General features: G+C 35.0%; 1 long non-coding RNA gene across 1 annotated transcript in view; it reads right to left on the minus strand.

Moving 5' to 3' along the window:
* Nucleotides 1-6,932: 6,932 nt before the first annotated feature.
* Nucleotides 6,933-24,151, minus strand: part of LOC146544494 (uncharacterized) — an 84,317-nt gene continuing 67,098 nt past the window's right edge. The window contains exon 3 of the long non-coding RNA XR_014883160.1: nt 6,933-10,284. This is a non-coding gene — a long non-coding RNA (uncharacterized LOC146544494). The remainder of the gene's footprint in view (nt 10,285-24,151) is intronic.

A 24,151-nucleotide genomic window follows, 5' to 3' on the forward strand; every position in this document is an offset into this window, starting at 1 on the left:
GCAAACCTACTATGGGAAATTAATGATACTTGATATATTTGAAAAGTCTTAACAAATTAATCATGGCAAGAGCACAGATGAAGTACTGTAGTTACATTCAGACGTAAATTTGGAAAAGTTGTTAAAATTATTGACCAAAAATGGTCAAATCAGAGCAGTCATATGTGATATTAGTCAAAATTACAGCATTAATGAGAATGATATTGGTTCTGAATTATGACATTTTACTGCATTACACACTCATAAAACATAATTGCATTTGACTGACACAAAAATACTGTTTCAGAGGGAGAGAGCCACAACTGATGGATGTCATGACCACCTCCAGCACTTGATTACTGTGGCTAGGTAAAGGCTTGTTAAAGTCTCATATAATTTTGCACCTTTTTTGCATTAATACTACAGATATATATATATATATTTTTTTTCCCTTGGCTTTGATATAGGTTCAATTCTGTCACATTAGCTCCAGATGCATCATAATTTAATGAGTTGTCCCAGTGGCAACAGGGGCACGACTACCTAAATAGGATGCCAATTCTTAGTCCATGAAAAGATTGTTTAGACTGTGGTTACTATGAAGCATTTTATCAAACCAAATATTGGGGGGGGGGGAGGGGGGGAGAAGTGAAGAAATTACCTTGCAGCTCTTATCTCTGCTCATACTGATAGAAAAGTACTTTCTTTTTACAATGTACACAAGACCTGAAGGACTTGCAAAGTATCAATGTTCTTTCTGCAGAGTTACTGCATTGTTGTCAAATATGAAGTTTAACCCTGTAGTAAAGAGGACCGGTGAGTTTTGATGTATTTTCAAGCTTATTACTCATTGCATACTGATTTGAAGGTGTAACACATTAAAAGAGCAAAGACTAAATAAGGGAGCAGTAAAAGTGGAATAAACTGAAATAGTTAAGTGGAAGTCAGGAAAGGAGTGAGCTAGAACTGTATTTCGGTATAAGATTGTCACAGCAGGCTGAACCGCAGTAGATTTATTTAGCATTCAAACGCAAAAGCAATTGTTGTAATGACTATTGGGAAAACAGTTAGAGTTTTAATAACTGCAGGACTGAACCATTTAATGATAAAGTCAATATCCCCACAGAGAGTGAATATACATCAACAATGCATTTACTTTATTGCTTAACAGTTTCAAGTTCTATAATTACAGATATTTAAATTTATTCTTTCTGTAAATCTTGTTGAAGAAAAAAACAGTTAAATATTAGCTCTAAATAAAGACTTCTTAGAAAATTAAAATAAAAGAACTTAATGAATTTCAGCAAAACAAAGCAGTAGAAGACTCACTGTGTACTTCAAGCAAACACAGATTATGTGCTTGGTGAGGTATTTAGAATAATGATGATATGTTGACTCGTATGAGAGGGGTGCATACTTCAACTAGAATAGACTTCACTAAAGCTAATGCAAATGAAGAAAGATTATCATATTTAGGAGGTGAAGAGGGAAAAAAAAACAGCCCTTGTCCTAATATGTTATGTAAGCATGTAGATAAAGAAGAGAGGCCCAATTTCCCCTCACAATAGTGCAGCCATTCGGAAGCCAGATGAAAAAGTTTTGACTTCTACCAGTCTGATGTGAGAATCATCTGCAGTTTGTCCTTGACAGAGGAGATAATGCCATCTTCTTTGTTATATTATTACAATCTGAAAGTTGAAGTTTGCTTCTTCCTAAACAGCTGTTCAGAAATTACATATAGGAGCAACTGCTAAGCCAATTTCTGCAGTGAACATCAGTTTCTGTGACAATTTTTTTTTCTACTAATGCTATTTAGAAACATAAAGAGTTTGAAGAAATCTTTTCATGATAAATATTTCTTGATATAGTAACGTTGATGTCTGATTTCTGTTTAAAGCTGCTCCCCACTGGCATTTTTTATTTTTTTATTTTTTCCATAAATTCAATTGACATTTTCTCATTATTGCTTGCCCCTGTTTACTATTGAATATCTCTTCTTCCTTGGCCTTTTTGTGTTATAGATTATTCAGCTTCTAAGACATTAGACTTTAAATATTTCTTTAATGCTAATTTAAGATTTAACTATATAAAAGGAAGATATTTTGAGATTCCCAACTGTTAAAATCTGTCAGTTCGGGCAAACCTCTATCATATACACAAAGAAGTAGATCAAATCAGACAGAAGAGCAAAGGCAACATGGGTACAGTCTAACCTAGGCAGACAAAAAGGGACTGATTTCAGCAATCTCTGGTAATCACTAGTGCTTCATTCTTTTTGGAGATGAATCATGTTGAGAGTAATGATCTTGTAAATCATAACCAGAAAGAGACTATAGTTCATCTGAGAGCTCAGAAGGTGCTTTCAAAAGGAAATCCAATAGTCTGATGGCTTCCTTGATGTTTTAAGGGTGGAGTATTTTACTTTTTGTTTATTTGCTTGTTTTTAAAGACAGGGAAGGGGAGGGAAAAACTGTCCTGCTCAATTAACAGCTCAGAACAGAGCTCTGCAAAATGTAATTTTCCAGTCATTCTACACTTGGAGATTGCAAACTTTGAATGGATGTATCCTCTAAAGCCTTCACACCTGATTTTCTTTCCTCTCATCAGCTTAACTATGTTTTTTTTTCCCCCAACTGTGTTTGAATTCCAAATCACCTTGGAAGGATCACAAAAGTAAAAGCAAAATAAGAAATTTCTAAAAGCTGTATGGTGAAGACAGTACCAACAAATCAATGACAGCTAAAATGAAAAACTGAAATCTTTATGTTTTGATTTATTCGGTTTTCTGACTTACACTTGACAAGGTAGTAACATACACAGCATATCAGAAGAGGAAAAGTAGAGGTTTACAGCAGAGGAGCTTCTCGGGGAGCTTAAAAGGAAAAAGAAAAAATCACTAAAAATTTGAATTGATTATCTGGGGCATACAGACTAGCCCTTTAGGCCAATACAAGAAACATGAGTGCACTTATCTGCTGTAAGGACCACAGTTTGCAACAAAGCATTTTAAAATCAACCATACTTCAAATTCTGGGATTGCTTCTATTAATAGAAGCTAAATCCAAAAATATTAACATAGTTTCTACACAGAAGCTTCCCTTGCCAAAAATCTGCTTACTGACTAAACAGTTACTTTCTTTATAAAATAAGCCATCTTAATTAAATCGTAAATGTTACATGTTCAGACAAAGTTTGCAGAGTGAAAAAAAAGCTTCATCTCTTCCTTAGATTGAGATGGGCACTTTATTCCTCAGTCAATGATTCTTCATCTCTGCCCAATCCTGCTGGCAGGAAAGGTCCTCATGTAACAGAGATTCAATAGTTTGCTGTCTGTGATAGCCTCAAGATGTCACATGAATTACAATGTGCTTTGAGGCCTATTTGAAGAATCAGATACTCTAGGTGATAGGCTTCTTAAAATAATCCTCTTTCCCACTATCCTGTTATTACTGAGTTGAAAAGTGTTTCATAATTAATTTGTTCCTTATAAAGAACGCCTAACACAGATAAGAATGTTTTGATTGCAACCAGCAGGCCAGTGGTTAAATCTCCAACAGAAGTATCAGAGCAGCAGGTCCATATCAATCTTGCAGTTCTTAATTATTTATATAAAGTGGAAGAGTTCCAAAAAGAGAGAAAACAGGTGCTGAGGCTAAAACACTCAATAGTTTAAAGATGGTGTATTCCTGGAGGATAGAGATTGCAATTCCTAAACCGAGTTCAGCAGAAGGAGGATTTGAATGGGGATTTGAATTCAGGCCAGTGCCCTAATTACTAAGATAATGCATATTTTAGGAGAAGAGAAGGTTTTTGTTTTATTTATTATTTAACTTGCACTATTTACATAGAGAAGTTAAGTATCTAACTCTATGAAAGGTTTCTTTCCTCAAGATCCTACGTATAATGTATTCCTAACTTTAGCTTTTTTTTTCCTTCCCCTCCCAAAACTATTAGCAGCAGTCTCTTCTTTGGAGATCATCATTCCAACTTTGATAACTTCTTCCTCATGTGAGTAACAATGAGGATCTACAGAAAAACCTACAGAATGACTTGGAGATTTCTAGATTTAAGCACTGTGGCTATTCAATATAATTTTAAAGTTTCAAATAAACCAGGAATTCCATTTTTGTTCTTAAGCCATAGTTGTCACTGCCAACAGCAAAATGTCTTCACAAGAATTTGGACAACTACATGAACATCTCAGAACAAAATGCTGATCACATCAGGAAAAAAATGTGTAAATACAACTACACTTTCTAGTTTTATGCTTAAAAAAAAAAAAATAGCATTCTATAAATGCTCTTTAAAGCCATTAGATTATTTACTCCATCAAGTTAAAATCATTCCTTCTACACTCTTCAAAACCTAGAATCTGACAGGCAGCTCAGCTCTAGAAGAGATGCTTGTTATTGATAGTACAAGTCATATAGAAAATCATAGAATCATCTAGATTGGAAAAGACCTTCAAGTATACATTCACAATATCATCTCCTAAAGGGTGTGAGTTTAAATATGTATTTGTTCTAATCTGATAATTATAGTTACAGATTTCCATACATTAGTTGAATACCAGCATCATGTATAACAAGAGGATAGCAAATATCTCTATTCCAACTGTACTGTTAGGTGGCAAATTCATGGCTTTTTCAAATAAAGTAAAATTTACTATCTAATCACTTTTATGAAAGACTCATCTTTAAAATTTTTGTAACAGCAAAAGAATTTGTTGGCAGATAGTTACAGAGGAGAAGTGTAAAAACATAGAGAAAAATGCCTTCAACTTGGGTCTTTAGGCATTCCAGATTTCAGTTGTAAACAATTCTATCATCTCTTCTCCTCTTCAGTGAAGTAAGAAGTATTGTCATTTATTTTGTATTGCTGTTAGAACAATTTTTTGTCTTCATACACAGCTTCTGAGAGAAACTGTACTCAGCAAGATGGTCTTAGCAGAACCTGATGTTTCAAAAGCAGAACTTTTGAGGTAACAATTCAAAAAGGAGCAGAGTATGAACTGATCTGACAGTGTTCTGATCAGAAAGAGGAAAGATTCAACTAATTTAAAAATGAAATACACCTTAAACACATTATGTAACATACAAAATTGCATTTATGAGACAGATAGAGAATGTACTACACATTTATATCATTGAGAAAGGGTTTTAGGTACTTTTCCCTTATGTAAGAGCTACTGAAAGATACTAATGACTTTAGCATTCCAATATCTGACAGAGTTCACACATTTTCACCTGAGAGATTTTTCTCATACAAAAGAATTTTCCACTTGCTGGAGCTCTTCTGCCTCTTTGTGCCTTCCTCAGCATTGTGACACCTCATTGCATCCATAACCATCACTCAGCCTCTTAATAGATCTTGACATTTGTATTCTTTGGCAGTAGCAGGATATCATGGAAGGAACTTGCAGAGAAATTATAGTTTACTATTTGTATCGTGTTCTCATTATGCACCTTGTCCTTCCTGAAGGCTACTTTGGTTTGCCATTGCAGAACTTAGCAAACACTTCAGGGACACAATATCTGAAAGAGAACTCCCTATTCAGTAGCTAGTTCTGACTACTTAGGAGAATCCAAAAATCTGCGACTCAGATTTCTGTTAAGCTCAGAAAGTTTATTTTTTCTTTGTAATTATTATTTCCTATCCACTTCCACAGGCAACACTGATACTACAAACAATGACAAGAAACAAAAACCAAGATACAGTCAATTACTCTCAGTTATCTCTGAAGTGCTTCAGACAGAGCTTGAAAACATTCAATGAAATAACAGTGCTCTACCCACTGTAGTCCACTGAGATACAACAGAGCTGAAATAAGAGTTCCATCATATTCTTTATGGTTCTTTAATACAAAAAAGGATCAGGCAAGACAACATAAGCCATTGTTTTTCATCCTCCTTGGAAAATGAAGATTGCCTGTTCTCACTTAGTAGATGACTACCCAGGATGATGAACTGCTGTAACAGTTTTGTTTGACATCATTCATACTTACAACTACTGATTTTCATCAGAAATGCACATTTTGTCTCCTCTTGACCTTAACAGAACTCTCAAGATTTCCACTCACATCTTTAAAGCTCTGTTTTTCATTCTGCTCCATGAAACTACAGGAATGTCATATGTGAAACAAGAGAGATCTTATTTCTCAGTTAACCAGTTAGCATCATACAGATCACTGTATTGCTGTCTGAGGAGAATCCCACAAGATAAAAATGAATTATGAATTATCAACTGAGGTCATGAACGCACTATCAAACAAATCAAAAGTTTTATGTCCCATATCACCACCCTTTGAACCTGTTAATACTCTCATGCTTTGTACTACAAATGTTTTTAGGCTTCTTTGCCTTTCCTATTTCATTTGGGATTTTGTTTCTTCACATTTTAGAAAAGTATCCTAAAGAGTCCATGCAGTGATAATTCTGGTTTGAAAAAATCACCTGCTTCATAAAAGAATAATAGTTCCTGTATTTTGCATTCCCTCTGAGAATTTTATCAGCAGTCACACATGGTGATGAGTAAATAACAGCAAACAGCACATTCACTTATACTAACACAAAGCTAACTACTTTTCCTGAGTGTGCTGACATCTGAGTAGGCTTTTGATATTGAATGATGCAATATATATATATTGTTAAAGAATTTGATTTTATCACACTGTTGAAGAACTACTGACAAGATCATTGAAAGCATGCAAAAGCAGCATTTACTTCTCTCAAAATCAGGACCTTTTATCTAAATTCTTATTTCTTTCAGGTGTTTTCTCAAGATTGCATCCCACATTCTTTTTCTCCACATCTATTTTTTGCTTATTGCATCTCCCATTTACACCATGGGAAAGAATATTTACACTCCTCTCTCAGTGTAGGTGACAGTATTCCAAAAACATTATTTTAAAATGTTTTTAATTCCCATTCCAGAAAAAAACTCAAACTCAGAAAAACTTTGTAACTTAAATTTATTATGACTATTTTTTAATCATGATCAAAAAGAACATTCAAATCTGTGTTCTGTAAAGATATATGCTACTCAGTGCCCCAAACGTGGTAGAAGCATATAGCTTCCTAAAAACTAAAGCATCAAAATAAATCCTTGTTAGTCTTTATTTAATATCATTCAATCCTCATAACAAACAGGTAAAAACCAGCCCACCTTACCCCAGAAATTTTGACACTCTGAAGTGCAAGTGAGCTAACCACCAGAATAACTAAAAAGATTAAGAAATCACAGAGGAGAATCTAGTGTCACCAAAAAGAACACTTTCAGATTCATTATACAAAAGTGTTTTCAAAACAAGAGTCACTTGCCAAATAATAAAATTTTATAAAATAGAAATGATAGACAAATATGCTGTTTTATCATCTTTGAGAACGTGGGCGTATCAACAAATCAAAATAATCCTACTCCACTTTCCTAGGTTGCTTTTGTCCTGTTATTACCAGGAATTCAAATGCCTTAGAGTAGAAGAAAAATGCTTTGCTCAGACATCCTCCCAGGCTGTAGCAGCTCTGCTGCATCCTTCAGAACCAACTTGAGTATGTAGCTTCTTTAGCAGGCCCATCTCCCTCATAGATTGTAAATTTATGTGAAAGAAGAAAAATATATTTCAGTATCACTGGAGAGCTCACAGGATCAGACGGACTGTTATGGATTCATCTATTACCCTTTTTCATCAGTGAAACCACATTGTAGGTCACAATATCTTCTTGAATCCAGAAGCTTTTACAGGGTCTAACAAGGAAGTCATCAGAGGAAGCACTATCTTTGTATTTTGCTTCCAGTACAAACTCACTTCAGCTCATCAGAAGAATTGCAACTACTGCAATTTTTGTTGCAATATTTGGTGAAAACTGTTGAGGGTCAAGAAAGAAAATATCCTTGCTACAGACCTGCAGCATCATTTAAAGTCCCTTCCCCAAATACAAGTACAATGAAAGTCTCACTGAGTGTACAAACCGCGTTTTCAAGTTCAAGGTAAACAAGCAAACAAAAGCAAAAAGTTTAAATGAAAATGTCTTTTTACTCCTGCCTATACTTTGTACAAAATCTGCTGTATTTGAGGGAAAAAAATGTAGGCGCACCAGTAACTGTTAATAACAGATGTTCAGGGAAATATGTTTTCTGACTAGTAATGGCATTATTTAAATAGAGAGTAAAGAGTTTTAGGATTTTAAGTGGAGTCATCTTTCTTGTCATAAGAACATACCATGGGAAGAATGGTAAGGTTACAGTTGTTTTCAAACGTGCACACACAATAAAATAACTACAGCATATACTGTCCGTTGCAGGTGTATATCTAAAAAACACTATCATACGCGCCTACACTCACACAAGTTTTTATAAGCCACAATATCTTCAGTTCACCCTATTTTTTGTTTCTAGCTATCACAGCAAAGTGTATTCTACTCAAGTTGTTTTAAGGACAGAATAGTCCTTAGGGATAGCCACTCCATAATGCCTTGCTTTTATTGGGAAACAGCATGCAAAGCTAGCTAAGAAATTCTGGAAGGTTTTTTGTTTTGGTTTTTTTTTTTTGTTTTTTTTTTTTTTTTTTTTTTTTTTTTGTCCTGGGTACCTAAAGGAGGCAAGATCTTTAAACAGGTGATTACAGTACATATTTAGTCTCCTATGTGTAATTGTTGTTTGTACCATTACATTCAACATTCACTTAGAAATCGTCGCAGCTCAGAAGAATCAGGGCCAACTTCTAGGTGACAGCAGCTACAGAAATTCCTAATACCAATTAGAGGATCTCATTCTGTGTCAGGACACCATGTGGGATAATTCCACTGTGTTTGCTATTAGAGATAGTCCCAAATGTTTAAGTAGTAATTTTAACATTAATTGCACTTGTTTATTTCTTTTTAAACTCACTTCAGCTGCATATGCATGACATTTTCTATAACTGGCTAGGACTTTTTAGGGTATTTCTGCTTATTCCCTGAAGCAATGAATTTTATATTATGCTAAAATGCAAGATGTTGTTTTGTAGAAGTTCAGTGTTTAAACACATACATATCTCTTGGCCATGTGTCTTGAGTCTTTCTCTAACTGATCAGTATATTTTCACAGGAATGCAATTTGATCATCTTGCAGTTGTTTTCTTCTCAGTGTGACTACTGCAGTTGATACTGGTAGAAATCTTTCCTATAGAAATGCTGTGCTTCTGACAAACACAGTATTAACCCATTCTCAGTTAAGCCATTTTGCCCTAGCCTTTTCTCAGCAGTGATTTTACTTTCATTCTCTGAATATCCCCACTGAATTAATGATACTGAGTACAGAAGTGGGGTACAGAGTGTTTTTTAGCTCCTCATTAGTAGAGATGCTTTTCTATATTTGTCCTACCTTCCTAAAACGTTAGGGACCAGACAATAGCTTCTGCCTTTCCACATTGCTTTTTTAGCACAATACTGTTGATTGTGCACTCTATGATTTTGTAATATAGACACATTATTTTCCTATTGTGAAATAAAATGAATTTCTCAAACTCATTAAATATAGTGTAACATATATTACATTTCCCATTGTGATGAGATATTCCAGAGCTCACTTGTCAGAGCCAACTTAGTTATTACATCAGTTCCCTTGAGAATTAGTTTTGTTAGTGCTTTTAAATCCTCTGCTTCTGATCTGAATGAAAGCTATCCATATATAGGGTCATAATATTATCGGAAACATTACTTAGTAGTGCTCTATGAAGCAATGTTCTTCAGTTATATTCAGAAGTGTGCAAGATATTTCATAAAACATTGTATAATGACTAGTGGTACACATTTGCTTTTTAACGCCAACACTGTAGCATTTGTGGGCTAAAGCAACTTCTGAAACGAACTGTAAGATATTATTCTGTTAACATCACTGTCTCAAAGCTTGCTGGGGACACAGATGGACTTGTCCGAGTCCAGGCAAGTCCTGGGCGAAGGTTGTGAAATCCTTTGTCTGGACAACTTTGATGGACAAGGCCAGGGGCAAGGAGAGAGAGAGATAAGCTGCAGCTAAATAGCTGTGAAGCGGTCTTTTGTGTGGACTTATCTCAGGATGATGGCCATCTCGGGGGATACTCACATGACTCTTGCGCAAGCGCCCAGGATGTCACGTAGGCAGTAGGAAAAGGAGGATAAAAAGAGGAACCGAAAACCATGAGGGTAGGTGTCTGCCATCAGATCCCTCATTACGGAATTCCTGCATGCTGGCGGACTCTCCTGGGCCTCCTACCTGAGTCCTGCTGCTTCCTCCTGGATCGGCTCCGCGACTTCCTTCTGCCACCTGCTTGCTGCCCAAGCAGCCCTCCTATAAATCGGAGCGAGACACGAACAAGTTAGCAAATGCCTGCCAGACAATAAGATCTGTTTGAACAGATTTATAACATGCTTTAAATGTGGACATACAAATTTTTCAAGAGGTGATAATTTCAGAATGAATGGTGATGGTTTTACCTTGGAAATCCTTCCCAGAAAAAGCCAATAAGTGCACTACAGCCAGTTAACAAGATACCACTGAAAGATACAAGGATATCAGAAGGCAGACAGATGGTTTGTTGTTCACTGACAGCTTTCATAGATCACCCTTGTACCACAAACTGGATCTTAAACTGAACAAATAGACAATTCAGAGTGTTACTGCTACACTTTCAGATTCTCCCGTCTTTCCAGAGATTTCAGATCCGTTTCTCAGAAGAAGCCTATATAATTCTTTGTAAACATACACCAGCCGAAGACTTGTTTTTATGATGCCTCAAAATGCATCTTCTCCACTGACCTCTATAGAGCTTTTCCCCCCATTTCTTCTCATATTTTTCTGTCACTGTTTTTCATTGGAGGACATTCATCGGGTTGAAGGACCATTGAGAACATACAAATTGTACATAGTTGAAAATAATACGTACAGTTTACTAATAATATTTTATATATCAAAATGATAGAAAAAAAAAATCAATCTTCTATGCGTCTGTTTAAATGATCCTTCTTGTTTTGGATCAGTCAGTCACTACAAAACTTTCATGTAAAAAAAGTTTGAGCTTTTAATGTTTCTGTTTGCAACAGTGACCCTGACAGTTACGGTTCGGAAAGATGAGTAACTCTTTAGTGTCAGGAATTATTCACTAACTGTGAATAAAAAAAAAAAATAGAGTTTTAATTGGAAGGACAATTTGTCTGATTTTCAAACTTTAAAACTTAATTGACTTCATGAATGGGTGCAGATGTCCACAGTTACTACATTTGTGAGAATTACTAACTCCTAAAGCTGCTTAATCAAGAAAAAATACAAATCCATGGAGAAAATAAGAATGATGGTGTGTGACTCCATGTGGCTGATGGTTTCTCATAGCTTAAACTGTGGCCATCTGAATTTATTTTTTAATTTGAGACTCATAACTCACAGCATAAATACAGCTGAGTGATTTTGTAAACAGAATTCTAATAGCAAGTAAAGATTATTTCCTAGCTACTGACTTCTGCCTTCTGAATACTGCTACCTGTTGTCAATCTTTCAGTTCACTGTCAGGCTGTTTTTCAAGACTGCTTGATAAAACATGAAGATTAAAGACTGCAAATGGCATACTTAAAAATAATCCACTTACTGAAGATTTCAAAACTGAATGAAATGTCATTCTTGACTCCAAATATTTTCAAGAACAATTTCAATAACACAAATATATATAGTCAATTTATCAGAGAAAACTTGAAATTCTTTAGATGCTAAGTTACAGCGGGTAAGTATTTCCAAAGTATTCTATCATTTCATAAGACAATTTATTTTTGCATTTTAAATGTTTTGAAGTGCTAATGCTGAAGATGCAATAGAAGTAGCAAAACATTATTCCTACTTTGCCATTCCTTTAGTACCATCTATATTTTAACAGTATTCAAGTCCTCTGTTTTGCAACAGTTGGAACATTTCAAGCCTTTCCTTCATTTACAAATAAGTCAAGGATCTTGGGAAAAAGGGATAGATAAAGCTTAATAGTCCACAGACATTTAGAAAGATCTGAATACACACCAAACAAGTGAAAGCATTTCTTAACAGAAAGGAGTATGTGGGAGTCTGTGAAGTATAATTAGTCATCTAAACACATTCATAAATTTTTTTTTCCTTTTAATTGCTAAAGTAATCATATTAAAAGTGTTCAGAAACCTTTGATTTTTTTTTTTATTCAAGTGGGAAAGTGTTTTGAAACAGTCATGATTTTACAAAGTCTGATATTTGCAGAGAAGAAAATTGAGTTTCTATAAGATATAGATTCTTCCTTCTTATATACTTTTGAAAATCTCTAGAAAGAGTTTAGCACAGTAGTATGGGTTAAGGAGGAGGAGAGGGTTGGGTGGATTTGTCTGTTACTTTGTTACTTATACTTTAAAATGCAATAATAACAAAAAAATAAAAATAAAAACCTGCAAAGCAGTTCTAAGAATGATCCTTTCTTGACAGTAACACATTTTTGTGTACCAGCTAGATATTATTGCTATAGGAAAAACTATCTACTTCAAAGGCTAATTTAAGAATGAGTCACCCAGATCGTTAGAAAGAAATACAGATGGAAATGTGACACCTGCACAGAGGTGCAAGCAAAATAGTTCATGAACCTAAAGAATGTGCTTTTACATTTGGCAGATCCAATCACAGAACTTACAGCTGCTCCAAACACCATCATACATATTCTTACGGTTTTTAATTCAGACATTCCAAGAGGAATGATGGTATTTGAAATGTAACAATGATTTTTTTCCTTGTTTCTTAGATCTGACACATTCTTGAATGTAAATGCAACATAAAAGCAAACATGCATTTTTATGGCTGTTGTACTTTTTCACTTTTCTATTTTTTCCCTTAGTCTTCATTCTTGTCTTCTGCCTTCAAAGTATCTTCTTTTATGTTTCTGTTTTCTTCCTCCAGCTCAGTTTTTCCATATATTTTTCTTCTCATCTTTGTCTAAAACTCAAGTTTTTACAAAGAATTGCAATGAATTTCAGCACAAGCAAATTCAGAGTTCCACATCAGGGATGTAATAATACTATGTAACAGTCTGTGCTGGGAAATCATTAGAGAGTGGCCTTTCAAAAAAGAATCCAGTACACAAAAAATCTGAAGAAGCACAGACAGCGTTGTGCCCTTGTAACAAAGTCCAATTGCATACTGAACTTTAATAGCAGAATTGTGGCCTACAAAATAAAGGAATGATTTTTCCTGTGCAATGGACACTTCTGAGCACGTACAGGACAACATTTAGGCTTGAAAGCTTATGAAAGACTTTCAACAATTGTAGGAAGCCCAGTGGAGAGCTATCAAGACCATTGGAAATCTAGAACATGTATGAGGAGAGGTGAACAGTTCAGCCTTAAGAGGAAAGGGCTAAGGTACCCATTAATCCTGTCCACAGTTATTTAATAGAAGGCTGCAGAAACAATAAAGCAAAACTGCTTTTGAAGACTCACACTGATAAGACAAGAAAGAACACAAGCTGGAACACTAGGATTATGATTAGGTATGACAAGAACCTTTTTCACTAGAGAAATTCAACAGAATCATGGAATTGCAGGATTTGCAAGTGACTGCTAGATATCACTGAGTCCAACCATCCCACCAAATCCTACAGTAGGTTGCACAGGACAACATTCAGACAGTTCTTGAATATCTCCAGAGAAGAGATCTTGGGAAGGAGAGTTAATGCTCCCACTAAGTTACAAGATACGGAGCAGCCCCCCCGTTCTCTCCTTGCTTTCTCAGCTCCTTGAGCCACAGAGATCAGGAGCCTAGGTGCAGCTGAATCCACTCCTAGTCTCAGTCAATGGTTTATATCAAATGCGTTATAGATAGAAACATAGAATTGGTCCAGTTGGAAAAGACCTTAAAGATCATCAAGTCCAACTGCAGCCTAACCATACTACCCTAATTTTAACAACCCTCTGCTAAAACATGTCCCTCAGCACCACATTCAAATGCTTTTTAAACACTTTCAGGGAGGTAACTCAACCACCTCCCACTCCAGTACTTATCCACCCTTTCCGTAAAGAAATTTTTTCTGATATCCAACCTAAACCTTCCCTGGCACAACTTGAGTCCATTTCTCCTATCCCATGAAAAGTGAGAAGAGACCAACCACCCCTCTTACTACTCACCTTTCAGGTATTTGAAGAGAGCAACAAGGTCAAAGATTGAATCTCAGCAGAGATAATAAAGCTTACAATCACCTAAGATGTGATTTTAGGGAAGCTAACAAAGCCTAAGAAAAAGTACTACCAAAGATCTGCATCAGTAAAGTTTCTTGACATCAAGATACAAGTGATCTCTATTCAGGCATAACCTCAAGAAGCATACCTGCTTAAGGGTAGCTCCTATCATACAATCAGCCACCATACAGGAAAGCTCAGCAGACTTAGAATACTGCCCATAACTTGTGGGGTAAGATGACTAACTCTCAGCCAGAGGCTAGTTCTAACGCAGATGCTCAATTGCACTCAGCTGCTGAACCAGGTGTCTGCTAACAGTTCTTTCAGCCCTGCCTAATTTGGAACAGCTTTGTGGTTGTCATCAGTACTGTTGCTCATTGTCCTCCTAGGCAAGGCCTTACACGTAAGGCTACGTTGAAGGAAGAAGTTGAAGAAAAAAGAGGGTAGTTGCGATAGGGTGAGCATTCCATGATATTCAGATCTTTCCTCACCACAACAACTTACATCCCCACTTCTTGTTCTGTTATCGTGAGACTGAATTTATCTTTTTTTCTTAAAAAAACTCAAACCTAAAGGCAAGCGTTAATGTAATTGAAAGATTTCTATTAAAAACAGAGCTATGTTTCTATCTAAGTTTTTACAGAAAAAAAAAAAAGGAACTGTAAATTTATCTTCAAGAATCCACAACTGCAGTAGCTAATTGAAGGATTAGAAAGAAGGGATTATTTGTTTTCTAGTTTTATTTTTCTATGTGCCTTGAACATTTGAGTCTTCATTTTTAATATATTTATGATATTTTTATTTCTCTTTCATCCTATTCTCTGCCTTTTACCATGTTATTATTTCTTATATGTGTCCCCCTTTTTCATATTACCTTTCCACCCTTTCTTCTCAATGTCTATACAAATAAACATTGATCCTTTAGCCTTGGTCACCTCCCACATTTGGAAGAGCTTATAGCAATTTAGCTAGGAGTGACCATTCTACAGTTACTCTTTTTCTTTCATTTTTTCTATACTCCTGCTTCTCCAGCATCTATCTAATATTCCAGATTCCATGATCTTGTTGACTAAAAGCATTCTCATCTTACCTTCTCATCCTTTTACATTTTTCTTCTCTTCTGATCAAGATGGTATGTATTGGAAACAGAGCCAAAACAGAATTTCTAACCTTATATATCACAGGGCAGGAACAACTTCCAAGAAAGGCTCATTCTCAGAGAGGCTGTGTGTTGGAAACAGAGCCAAAACAGAATCTCTAACCCTTATATATCACAGGAAAGGAACAATTTCCAAGAAAGGCTCATCCTTGGAGAGGAAAAATGCATCAATATCACAGTTGTGCAGGTAAGAGTCATATTGGAGGCGAGCAAAGAGAAGCTGCAATTTCAGTGAGGGCCATTCCAGTCACCTGGTTACTGGTTGATCTGGCAAAAATTCACAGCCCATTACTAAAAGAAGTATTTAATGCACAAAATCACTCTTGTTCACTTAAAACAAGAACAGGAATGCTCCATCCTGTCCATGCATAACATTTTAGAGAGCAGAATCAGGGAAAAACAGTGAATGCAGAATTCCCTTTTCAAATGGTTTTGTCCTTTCACACAAAATAGAAGACAGAATTTCCTGTGCCTAGCTAGTAGGTAGCAGTTAAATGCTTGAAAATTATTTAAAAATGAAAAAGGAAAGTGTGAAAAGGTACAAAAAACCCTCTGAGTAGGAGTTTTAGAGTTCAGAGACTGAATTCCTATGTCTAGCTCCATCTACTCTTTCCTTCCTAACATCAGATATTCTGTACTCAATTAGGAAATGACAGTCTTAAGAATAATTTGCTCTGCTCAATAATATAGCTACTTCATATACAGAAGAAATATTAGCTGCACCTATCAATACGTCTTCTTTATTCTGAAGCACACAGACTTATATCACTTACTGGAATATCAGGGCTTATGGTATTGAGTAAGCTAAGCCAAATGCTGAAAGCTCTGCTGTCTAAATAGAAAAGTATGATTGGTCTGAATTGAAAAATGTGATTGATAAATGCTGTGTGTCAGTTTTGGTAAAGGAAAGGTTCTATCATGTTCTGTCCCCTCTGTTTCCTTTACCAAAATCCTTTTATTTTACTCTTCACAGTTAGCCATTATTCTTTTTTCAGTTCGCAACTTGTTCCCCTGATTTCCTGCCATTTAAACAGCTTTGCTTTTGCATAGGTTCTCATGCTAAATCAATGTTTAAAGCTCTTTGATCCCTATCTTTGATCATATCCAGCAAGAAATATCCAGCAGTTATTGCCATCTCAACATAATGCAGTTAGAGATCTTAATGGAGCCATGACTTAAAACTGTTATTTGTTTATGATCTGATCTAAGTCATTTCTCTAATAAAAAACTGCTAAGGTAGGGGAATAATGTGGAATAAGGAAAAAATATAGAGCAAGAAAATAAAGAATATATATGCATTGAATCAAATGTACCCATAATGTAACAACATTGAAGTAAGTAGTTTACTCCACACAATGATTTCTGTCCGTGATATACATATAAGGATTTTCTTTACAGCTGCATGAATTTGAGATATAATTGTGTAATCTTACTACGTTTTCTATTTGCTAGAAAGATTATGGGTAGGTCTTCTGCAAGAGAAGCTAAAATATCATGGGTTTCTAGATCATAGGCATGATTCAAAGTATTTTTTTTGAAAGTCAAATAACGGCATGAGAGATTTTTGACCTTTCACATTCTTATTTTTGCCTGAAATGTAGAGAGGTTGTCTCAGTGAAAGTCTTCTCCATGAAGACCCCAGACCCTAGTGATTCTAGAGGTCTCCAGGGTGCTGCATTTCCAGTGACCTTCCTCTGAGCTTGACCTCTATCAGGCAGAGTATCTAACATCTTCTGGTCTGAAGCATTGGCGTTAAAATCAGCTCCTGGATCTACTGCAGATCTCCATGGTTACAGTACAGTCAGTGACTAGTTTGTACACAGGAATAGATGGGATTTTTAGAACTCCAGCTGCTTTTGCAGAGCTGCAGTCCAAGCTGTGACTTTTCCTCCTGACACACAGAGAAAATCTAAATCAATTTTCACGAGAGATTATAAACATAAAGGCAGTGTCCATTATCCCAGCCCAGACTGACACAGTGCTCAGGAACAGAACTGCTCATCAGATAAAGAAGTTCAGAGTGCAGGAGTTACAGAAGGAGAGATCTGCTTATAGGTTTTGGGAAAGAAGCCTTGTCAGAAATAAATAACATCCATTTGTGCAGCTTTTTCTCCCCAAAGCATTTTATCAGCAGGCTAGACCTTCGTTTATTTAAATCTCACAAAAAATTCTGATGTATATGAATTGCTGTCCATTAGCATAATGACATAAACCCAATATTAATGTTAATTAACTGTAGTTATGCATTTTCAGGGTACAGATTATATTCAAATCTGTTTGAAACAGTTAAAAGGACATTAGGAACACATATTCAGCATGTTTTACATTAAGGAAAGATGAAGAAAACCACAAGTAAATATGCCCATTCTTATATGTTTTTGTAAAATTATCATTGTGTTGTATCTCTGCAGCTGCAAGGGACCAGAATAATAGCTTTATATTTTGAAACACCATCATCAAAATGCCCTCTAGCAATACTGACTTAGTGGAGAAGATGCCATCTACTAAAATATTAATATCTCTTGCTCTGGAATATTTTTCTTCATCACTAATTGTCAAAACAGAATTGACAGTGTTACCTAGGGAGTTACTAAGTTTAAATCATGTTACTACTGTTCTCAAAAGAGATGAGAGACCTCTTCTTCACATCTCTTCTTATACTAGGAGGAGAAAAATAAGTTATTTCCAGCCTTTTAAAACAAAACAAAAAACAACCACGGGGAAAAAAATAACATTTCCAAGAAAGGTAATCTAAGCCTTTTCTTTCAAGATATTTTTCATTCTCTCCTTCACAGATGGAGAAAAAGTATGTTCAGTTCTCTTCAACAGCTTTTTTCCTACCTCAGAAAAATCTGGAAGGGCGTATATTTTACAAAAGAATAAAATCTTTGTTATTCACTGTGGAGTATGGATAACTGGAGTTTCCTCAGGGACTAATAACACTGGTGAAAGATAGTGAGTCTTAAAGAATAAAAAGGACCAATGAACACACGCTTCTCACTGGCAGAACTCCTTAAGATCAAATTTTTTATTTTTTAATGTTTCTTGCACTGTCAAAAAAGCTTGTTTCAAAAGCCTGAACTATTAAAATAGGATGAGAGCTGACTTATATAACAGTATTTAAAAGACACTGAGTGCACAAAGGCAGCTCAGGGAACTGAATAAAGCTTTAGCAACGTCAGGATTTTTGGTCTCTTTCAAATAAGCCATTCTTCAGAATACCAGTCACCAATGTAATCCTTCACTTTTTCATTATGGAAGGAGTCCCCAAAAATTTTTCTTAATGTACTAATGCACTTGTATCTCAAACTGATCAATAATTTTCTCCCAGAACGGGAGATAAAAGTTGTTGAGCCAGACAAAAGCAGATAGACACAAATATTTAAAATATTGCTAATGGATTTGAAACATGAAATAGATGACAACATAAAGAGATTTTCCTTTCCTTTTCATTTGTAAAGCAGTACGTTTTCTTTTTGAATCATAGAATTGCTCAGGTTGGAAAAGATCTTAAAGATTATTGAGTCCAACCACAACCTAACCAAACCACCCTAACTCTTACAACCCTCTGCTAAGTCATGCCCCTGAGCACCACATCCAAACAGTTTTTAAACACATTCAGGGACGGTGATTCAACCACCTCCCTGAAGCTAAATAGCTAAAGAACTCATGCAGTCCAGTCAGATATGAAATTGTTGATTATCACAGAAAAAATAGCATCCAAAAGGAAAAGTGCACATTCCTCTTCATGAATATGGTGCTATATTACAACGTTCAAGTTTGGAGTATATTTATAATACTCAATTTAGGTTGGACGTTTGATAACCAATCTAGTATGCCTTCCAGTAAAACAAAAAAGCTTTTCACTCCAGCGTGCTCCTCATCACCTTGTAACACCACACTTATCCAACCTATAAACCCAGAGCATAATGTGCATGTAAATATATACTGTGAGCTTGAGGTTTCTCCTCTGCTCTGGCTTGATCAGTCAGTTTGCAAAATACAGAGCTAACATGAGAGTCTGATGTCATAGCCACATTTCAGCTTCATGGTTATTGCTTCTTCTTGGTGTTTTGTCTTATGTTTGAGGCATACTAAAGATGCATGATAGCTGGCAACAGGCTCTCTGCCTGTCTATGAGCAAGGTGATTAACAGTGCAAAGGTACAAAGGAATTAAAAGTGAATCCTTTCTCTGCTTAGCAAAAACATGGAAGAGCATCCATAACAATTATGATCAAACTTCATTTCACTTGCAATTTTCATTCACTTGCACTTCATTTTGCTTTTAAATGAGTTAAAGTAAACACTAAACTAAAGGTGATGAGACTAGCCATTGGGACTTCACTTTGTCTGCTCACTGTGAATCATCATTTGGCTTATAGTCGGACAGCACAAACCTACAGAGAAATGAACAGACGTTTACTGAGCAAGAGCAAAGTTCTGTGAACACTCAGTTGGACAAAGATTTCGACTGATCAAATTGGAAAAAAAAAAAAAAAAGAAGTAGTGCATATGAAAAGTTTTCATTTTCCTTAGTTTTGTATGTAGTTGAATTAAATATATAAACTGAAATGGAAATGTTTTTTTTTTATAAAATTGCTCACATGCAAACATTTGAACACAGTGCATCACCTGACCTTGTTGCAATAATGAGATTTTCTTCCTTCTCCTCGTGTTTTTAGATAAGATAATTATTCCAAGCCACAGAGAATGGATATGTGCAATTGCAGATGAAGCAGCAGGATTTCTTGTTTTAAATAAAGCATTAATACAAAAATAAGCTTATCCAAACTGATGTCACTCACTTGACACAATTAGTCAGAAGGGATCAAATGAAGAATACCATATACAAGTTTTATAGCTGGAAGTATGACTTATGTAGCACATTCATATTTACACACATATAAATATACTAAAGTTTGAGAATTGTGTTGGTATTTGATTTTGGCTTTCTTTTTTTCTTCTTTTTTTTCTTCTTTTTTTTTTTTTTTTTTTCAGAGCTGCATTTGTCTGATTTTAATTTAAATTCCATTAGAAAAACAAGGTTATTTCTCTGTCCATTTACTTTTACTTGCTTCTCTTATGCAGTGCTATATAAATGGAGCCTCTGTAAAATGAAGTACTGTTTTGTTGCTGATGGCATTGATAAATAAAGAACAAGATACTATAAATATTTTATTTAGTTCCTAAAGGCTACATTGGCTTTTAGATCTTTCTGTACCAGAAGTAGATTTACTGGGAGTTTGTTAGCTCATTCTAGATTTGGTCTGTTCACTCTGTTTCATTAACTCACATTATATGGCAGCAGCTGATTTTTTTCCCCTGCACTGTCATAAAAGCCCTACACAACAGCAGCAGTGATTACAGCAGAACAAGATGATGTTGCTCCGCTTAAAAACAACAGCAGAGAATAGTTTTAATAACAACCGGTGTATGTAGCCATGACTGAATTTGTATTTGTTATGTAAAACTTACTGAACAGTTACAGCTATGCAAAGAGTGGGTAGTGCTGTGTACTAGCTGCAATGTGTAAAACTAATGGTTCTTGTGGCAAGAAATTACCTACCAGATGGATACACCCCTACTTTTTGCATGCACATATTGGTCAAAGAATAATGACCTTTAAGTGATCTGACACTCACTTCTGAGCCCAACCCATGAATGTCAGTCGCACACCCTGTTAGTTGCAGAAATTTTATTTGGTATGTTGTATTGCTATTCAGGTTGTTTAAATTACTATTTTACTAAATTACTATTACAGTTGAAAACCATTATGAAGCCAGTGGAGGATTTATCCAAAATACCATGTGCATTGCCATGTTTTTAGTGAGAATTATATGGCATATTTCTAAGGCATATAACAACTAGAATTTACTTTACAAGAGTAATATAACATCACCCAATAATTTACACCATCCACAAAAGAACAAATGATCAATCTGGCTGTTACTAGCTAACAGCCTTTCCAAAAAAGAAGACTAAGACTTTATTTTTTGAAATGACTCAGCATCACTGGCTTTCCAGCTACATAGTGTAATTTCACTCTCCCCCAAAAGAAGATGCAATTACTTTTTTACAGTTGTAAATTTAATGAAGAATCGTTTTCACTAACACTATTCTTAGTATCTTAAGTTGTATTTAAAGGTGACAAAAATTGTATATTATACTCCATTTTTGGACTTCTTGACTTGTAGGTTTTGAAGTCTTATGGAAAGAGTAAAAGGAAGGGTATGGGGAACAAAAGCAAGAATGCACAGGAGGAGGAAGAGAACAGAAGGTCTAGAGGAACAGCTAGACCTAGGAGTGGTGAAAATATCCAATATCCAATTTCATTTCTGCACCCACTGTCCATGTCCTACCGTTTCATAATTAGTTATCCCTCCTTCCACTGGTCAACAAGTATCAGGGCAATTAAGGCTCAAGTTTCCTTGTCACTTCACCAAGAAACAAAAATACACCAACTTACTCTCATTAACACTCACTGGAAAAAAAATATCTTCTTTCCATAGAGTAAGACAGCCGTGCATGAAAGGAAAACTTACTCATTCAACACCACTGTTCCACCTAAAAACCACTTTAATCTATATCTATACATATCTATTTTTCTTGTGTCTTGTATTGGTCCCAGTCCTGTATGCACCATACAGTAACAAAGTATAATACAGAAGGAAGCTTTTATTTGTTCATTTATTTATAAAATCAAATCCTAGTTCTCCCTGGAATCTCTTCTGTAACCCCTGCAAGCTGCAAAAAAGTGTGTGTGGTGAAGTACACCTGTCAAATCAACGTTGCAGAGTATATTAGAAAGAGAAGAAAAGTCCATAGAAGACAAAAAACAGAGTTGATCATTCAGCAAGCAAATGTATCTACCTCTACATGATATGCAGTTTCATAAAATTTTAGTTAAAAAAAAAAAAAAAAAGCCCACAAAATTTGTTTTCTGGAAAGTATCTTTAGTAAAATTCCCACTAGTATTTTAAGTGCTTATGGGTTTTTTTGTTGATTTGGTGGGTTTGTTTGTTTGTTTGTTTTGTTTCTAACTTGTTTCACACAGCAGCTGAGGCTCACCATCTGGTCTGGGCTGACATTACAGAGTGCAGCCAAACTGGTCAGAATCATGATGTTTTGCCAATGTTCAAAACATTAGGAAATGCTTGGGGAAAACTAAAAATAAATCTATATTTTACATACTATATCATCACTCTGAAAAGAGTGAGAGGAGATGAAAACAAAACAAAGGCTTTTCAAGGAAACTGACTTATACAAATAATTGTATCTGTTTCCATTACATCTTTCAATTATTAAGTAATCAAAACACTACTGATTGTCTTTCAGATGTATTCCTAATTTTCAACTCAATATTTCATATTATACTAAATGACTAAACATTTGTTTATTCAATCTCACTAGTTGAAGCATAAGCCTCTAAAAGCATTTTTCCATTGTAATTATCTTTTTTTCTTCAAAAAGACATTTAAAACTAACCATATCTCAAAAGAATTCTTTCAAAATCCATCAAAATCAAACTTGCAAGAATATGGTGCATCTTCTCTTTGACAATGATATTTAATTATAACCACAGAGATTACCAAACTCATAATTATCTGAAGATTCTACTAGACTAAATTCCATGATGCTCCTTGACTTTGTTGTTAAATCTGTGTTTGTTTGTTTGTTTTTTCTGATTCCTGCTAAGAGATGAGAGATGTGATTAAATCTTGGATTTAATTCCAAAATATTGGAAGGCTAGGTATCTGACTTTATAGAAGAGCATAGCTATATAGACATTACATACATACACATAAACATATATGAAGAGAGACACTGTAAACTCAAGCATTTTAGGAATACATTAAATATTTTGGTCCTCCTGTACTTTTGTCATGCTGCAATATGTAGAAATGTTTCATGTGGCAACATGCTTAAGTTATTATTACTGTGCACTTTCATGCTTAGCTAATACTTCTGGGTTTTTTATTATTATTATTTATTGTATATTTCTATGTTTAATTGAAATCTATTGCAAGCTGAAAACCTGAAATGTTGAAACGTATACATTACTTTAACTTTTTTGGCATCAACAGTATATATTTATATAGGTTATCTTGTAGATAGCTTTCACTCCACTGCATCACTAATTACTTTCCTAATTGAAGAGCCATGCATATAAATAGGTTCTATTTTAGAAAGCCAAAGCTTGAACAAAATACATACAGAAGTATACATTTAGATTCTACAAAAGAGAGGAATAAATCCTTAAATTAATACTGGAGATTTGCATGAATCCTATAGTGTTCAAGACAAAAAATAAATATAATCTCCAAAAACATAGCTACATCAAGTTAGAGAAAACAGAGGGAGAAAATTTTTGATGTTCAGAATTAGTATAAAATTGATTTGACAAAACTGCTTTCAGCAAAAATTTATTTCTAAGACAGGGCTTAGACATAAAAAAAGATATTTGTTTTGTTCCTGGTAGAAAAGAAGTTATGCATGCTGTGATAGATTCTTTCTTCAGTGCAGAAGAGTTTGTGATCCATTCACCACAAAAAACAACCCAGCAGAGATTAAGTCTGTCATTGTGAAAGCCTGTTTTTCTGTCTCTCCCACTCTCCAGTACTATCCCTAATTTGATATTTTGGGAATATTTTTCCTTCATTCTATCAGATTAATTTCTCTCTGACAGCGTAATAAACCAAGACATATTACTCCATCAGTCCTATAATATTCCACATTACTTTTTAATGGTGTTCATAGAACCATCAGCATTAGAGATGATGTTAAAGATCATCAGGTCCAACCATTAACCTGATCTACTAAATCTCGTTG

Source organism: Meleagris gallopavo, chromosome 4, assembly GCF_905368555.1.
Source record: "Meleagris gallopavo chromosome 4, MGAL_WU_HG_1.1, whole genome shotgun sequence".
Taxonomy (NCBI): Eukaryota; Metazoa; Chordata; class Aves; order Galliformes; family Phasianidae; genus Meleagris; species Meleagris gallopavo.